Source organism: Mya arenaria, chromosome 14, assembly GCF_026914265.1.
Source record: "Mya arenaria isolate MELC-2E11 chromosome 14, ASM2691426v1".
Lineage (NCBI taxonomy): Eukaryota > Metazoa > Mollusca > Bivalvia > Myida > Myidae > Mya > Mya arenaria.
Window position 1 is genome coordinate 39,010,220 of NC_069135.1, and position 5,443 is coordinate 39,015,662.

Here is a 5,443-nt window from a genome sequence, read left to right on the forward strand (position 1 = left end):
AAGTACAGGGTGCTCGACCACTGTAATGTCCCGGGGAGTCCATGGGGCGTGTGCCACGTTGACGGAAATGTAGTGGGAGTTTGTATTAACAAAGAACTCCATTTTATTAATTCTACGAAAGGGAAACTCGTAACTACGAGGAAGTTAAGCTTCAACCATTACTGTTATGCCGCAGCTCATCATGGCGGCTAGCTTTACATCGCATCCGGTATGGCCCTTCATGTCTACACGATATCGGGACAGAAGGTGAAGAAGCTGTACGAGGACAGGTCTGGTTGTACCATGGTGCCATCAGTAACGACGGGGAAACAATCTACATTACAAACTTCAATAAACATCAACTGATCGCCCTGGACAACAACGGCAACAAGCTGGCCCTACTCACTGACCCTGACATGAAATATCCTTCTGGAGTACACGTGACAACTGCTGGACACGTGTTCGTCTGCTGCTGTAGCTCCGAAACAGTGCTGCAGTTTGACAAAGACGGGAAAAAGAAGTTGGCCACCCTGGCAATGAAAGAAGATGGAGTCTTAATACCGCGTGATTCGTTTTTCAGCAGCCGCACATCTTCTTTGATTGTTGGTGGATTCATAGACATACTTCTTGTTTTTAAGTTAATTTAATACTTTAAACTATCAATGTGATTTGGTACTATAAAACTGGGATCTTTCTTATTGTTGCAAAATACATGCAGTATTTACTTGTATATATACTTGTTTAGTTTTGACCGCTGGCTTACGGATATGAATCCAAAACCTTTTTGTGAATACTTTTATTTAAACTAATTTGGGACAATTTTATTTGACACAATGGATTTGTAACTTTATGTTCTGTTTTATAAATGTGGATTGTTCAATATTAGTGTGTATATATCGCTTATAAACGAGCATATTTTAATGTACTGTTTTTTTATAATGTTGTCTCCTTTTTTGTAAAATCACGAAAAAAAAAAAAATGGGAATAAACGTTTTTTTTAAAATAAGAGTTTTTTTTTTGATATTGTGAATATTTGCTTGCATAAATAACACACTCAAGTGATGTGCAACCGAAAAATGACAAAAACAATTACTTAATTCAATGTTGGTGATAGGGTGCACATGAACGATAAGAAACTTGTCTTTGGAAGAATGCATACATGAGAGTGAACGTTTAATATAATTCAGTTTGAATTTATCCGCGAGATCACAAACCAAAAGCACCAAATACATCGAACGTATAACATCGACAGTCTCGGTTATATTGAGACTTACTTCTCACGTAAAACATCGAAAGTCTCTGTGATATAAAGACTTTCATCTGACGTTTAATCTCTACAGTCGCCGTTGGACTGAGACTTTTAGCTTACGTACAACACCAATAGAATCGATTTGATTAAGATGTACAAATCACTAATAACATAACACTAATAACATAAAAAGTCTCCGTTAGATGGGGACTTACAACTCACGTAAAACTTCTACAGTCTCGGTTAAGTTGTGACTTACATAGCACGTGATACATCGGCAGTCTCGGTCCGATAAAGACTTACATCTTACGTTTAATATTGCCAGTCTTCGTCATTTTCGATTTGATTGACATTAACATCTGACGTAGACAGTCTCGGTAAGACTTGGCCTTTCATCTCACGTATATCTCAAGTTCAACCTTGCTAGTCTCTGTTGGATAAAGGCTTGCGTCTTAGGTTTAGCATAGACATTCATGGTTAGATTGTGACTTACATATCACGTATAACATGGCCAGTCTCGGTTGGCTTTGCTTACATTTCATATTTAGCATTGACATTCTCAGTTGGACTGAGACTTACGTCTCACGTTCAACCTCGTTCGGCTCTATTGGATAAAGACTTAAAGACTGGTTGGAGCAACTCATCACAAGTATGATTAGCCATATGTAATTGCAAATGTTTTTAACACTACCGATGCATGTAAAACGTGGTGTGGACTGAAACATTCAGCATTTAAATCAGTGTTCACTACTTTTTAATCCTACAAACTACGATGCAGAATAAGATAGTCAATGCTATATGAATTACTTTGACCAGAAAAGTAGCCACAGTACTACTTTTCACTCGAATGTATCAGTATAAAATATGTAAGATACAAGTTTACAGCATAATGGTTTTATGAAAACTTATCCATTTTAAAACGATTGTGAGAAAAACTTTACATTTAATTATTGCATTCTCAAATCTACGGGAGATTGTTGTCTTGAACTAAGATATACTCTGAGACATTCAAAACAGTAAAATCAACTTGTGCAAAAACAGAATAATAAAATGTGCATAACTAGTTATGGTAATTAGTTAGGCTAGTTATTTAAATATGAATTGTTTTCTCTCAAAATACGTGCATTTGTTCGTATGATCAGACAATTCTTCAAACAATGTGTTGCGATCCTATTGTTATCAAAGCGCTGAAAGCGCTGCAAGACTGTCGGTGACGTAACTGAAGCAAGCAAACACTACCGCAAAGTTCTTTCAAATGAAACGTGATCAAATGATTTCATACAAATGATGAACACTCTTTAAGGTAGATGAAGAAGGATAAATGTGATTATAATAAGCACAAATATATTGGCCCTACTTAATCATGTATCCAATGGCCTACAAGATTCTTAATTCAAATTTCCTAATTTTGAACCGCTTTAAATTAGTTAAATGCATATTCATTATGTTAAAATTGCTTCAATTTATGACGTCGCTTATAACAGTTTCAGTAAGCAATTACATTCCTTCATTTCATTAGGGTCTGTTGAAGCCAATGTCTTTAAAATGCAAATACAATACAAACTATACCCAAGATTCAAGGGACATTATAAAAATATAACTTTAAAATGATGCTCTTTCAAGCCTAAAAATGCCTCCCAGAACTTCTATCAACAGAGTCCACATATCTACAAAATTTGTGCTCGAGTTACTTTCTTTGATATAAAAGTGAAAACAAATCTGCATGGTGCTGTGGCATCATACCATGAAAAAAACTAATATCTTTAAAATTTGTTTTCTAGTTTGTTTTTATTATAAGTGTTAATAAATCTGCATGGTGCTGAAGAAAAAAAACTAATGTCTTAAATTTCAAACCTGCAGCATTAATTAGCGCCATGTTGTCAAGAATATCTGGACAATTGAATGAAATATGCATGGACCGAAATGACAGCTGGTTTTTCATTGACAAAAGATGCCTTTGAGGCAGTTTTAAGATTATGCTATTCAAAGTATGAGGGTAGTTGGTACAGTTTTCACTCATATTCAGATGATGGCTGATATTTGCTGATAAACATGTATCCTCTTAGCAGCAGGGAATAAGTAAATGACATAGTTTTAATGACCAATATTGGAGATGTGACCTTGACCTCCAAATCCAAAGGGGTCATCTGCTGGTCACCCCAAACCTAAATTTCAAGTTTGAAGGCCATGGGTGCAGACTTTGTCGAGTTGTCACACAGGCAAGCTTTTTGCGTTCAATGGTCTGTGACAAATCAATAGGGCTCACCTACTGGTCAGGCCCAACCCCAAAGTCAAGTTGTTCAAGGGCCATGGGTGCAGGCTTTGTCCAGTCATTATTAGTACAACCTTTTAGCATTCAAGGTCACTGTGACCTTGACTTTTGACCCAATGACCCCTTAAATCAATAGGATCTTCTAATAGTCAGACTTAGCCTCCATGTTGAGTTTGAGGGCCATAGGTGCAGGCATTGTCAACTTGTTAGTCAGATGTATGGTTTGACACCTTCCTGTTCAAGGTCACTGTGACCTTTGACCATATTACCCCTAAAATCAAAAGGGGTCATCTACTGGTTAAACCAAACTTTTATGTCAAGTTTGACAATAGGTCTAGGCATTGTAGAGTTATCACCCGGAAAAGCTTTGGTCTACTGTCATATGGACATAGCGGCAAACATTTGCAAAGCAATTTACTCCTCTTCTTTGAAAGGGGCATAATAAATTGAAATTGATTAAATATTTTTGTTTATTATGTTAATTAACTTACACTACATACAACAAGTACCATTTTGATATTTTCGAATGCTCATTTGGGCATGTACATGGGTTTTGATCTGACTATGAACATGAAACTACATAGTGATGTTCCCTCCTATCAATTCTAAATTTAAATAACCATGAGAAAAAAAGAATGTTTTCACTGCACCATGAATAAATATGTCAAACAAAGTAAATGTCAAGTTATTCAAGATTAATTTAACACTGTTCTTTTGATGATTTCCGTGCATTCCTGTCTGCAGGTTTTTCCCATTTTCCCACACAGTTATTTCATATTGGCCTTACAAGGTCAGATCTTGAGTTGGGTCTTCATTGCTGGACACTATCTCTTTATCTCCACAGAAAACACACTGGTGCAATTTTTACTGCAACAACTGCAAAAAAAAGTTATATTATATTCTAACTGAACTCTGCATCAATATTCAATTATTTTTTATTGGATTTAGGAAATGTCTTTGTTTTAAAGCGTTCATATAAATTTATGCATTTTTTTCAATTTAATGCATTATCATGCTGGACTCTTTGACAATGACATTGATGGTTAAAACAAAGAAGGCATATGATTTGTGTACAGATTAAACATTATTAATTATAAATGTGTTCTTTAATTAATAGACAAGTGGCAACAATTTCCCCAGTCAAAAAAGCTTACATTTGTATATCTGCAGATTAATCATTTGCATTTCTTTTGCTTTGGTCATTTAAGTCAAATGAGTTAGACATGATAATGCATTAAAATAAGAAATATATTTTTGGGCATCAATCTATAGTGTGTGCCTTCAATCTAGAAATAAATTTCTTCTCAACAGATGCTAAATTATAAAAAAATATATAAACCAAGATTTTGATTATGACATACTTGCATAGTTAGTGGTCTCCATAACTGCTCAGAAATGCTCCCTATGACAAACTAAGTGCTGGTGTATGGCTGGGTAATAGTGCTGCTCCAACCAATAGCGCAATTCTTCCTACAGGTGGACCAGCTCCTCAATATGGTTTCTGTCATTGCAGTGATAACAGTATGTAACATGCCCTTTTCTACTTTCCAGAGAATGAATCTTCCAATCTAAATTACAAATTTAAGAACAAATATATACATATGCACATGTAATGTTGTTAAAAACAAACCATTTAGATGCCACAAAACTATAAGATTTTAGGTGAAAATTGAGCCAAATCAAAACATTTAGTCATTTAAAGCTGCACTCTCACAGATTAACTGTTTTTACAACTTTTGTATTTTTTGTCTTGGAATGACCTATTTTTTGCTAAAATATCTGCAAACCAGTGATATAAGACTACTGACAAAATATTAGATTGCAGACTTCCATATTTCAGGTCGAAAACAAAGGTTTTATGGCTTAAAGCGTTACTAACGGTTTAAGAAAAATGCATAAAACATTTTGAACTTTAATATAAACATTTTCTGACAAATTTATTG

The 5,443-nt window shown here is 34.9% G+C and overlaps 1 long non-coding RNA gene across 1 annotated transcript; it reads right to left on the reverse strand.

Annotated features, from left to right (window-relative positions):
• Nucleotides 1-3,952: 3,952 nt before the first annotated feature.
• On the reverse strand, nucleotides 3,953-5,064 carry LOC128218122 (uncharacterized). Its single transcript, XR_008258326.1, has 2 exons — nucleotides 4,862-5,064; nucleotides 3,953-4,376 (listed from the first exon to the last, which is right to left on the reverse strand). It is a non-coding gene; the product is annotated as an uncharacterized LOC128218122 (long non-coding RNA).
• Nucleotides 5,065-5,443: the final 379 nt, after the last annotated feature.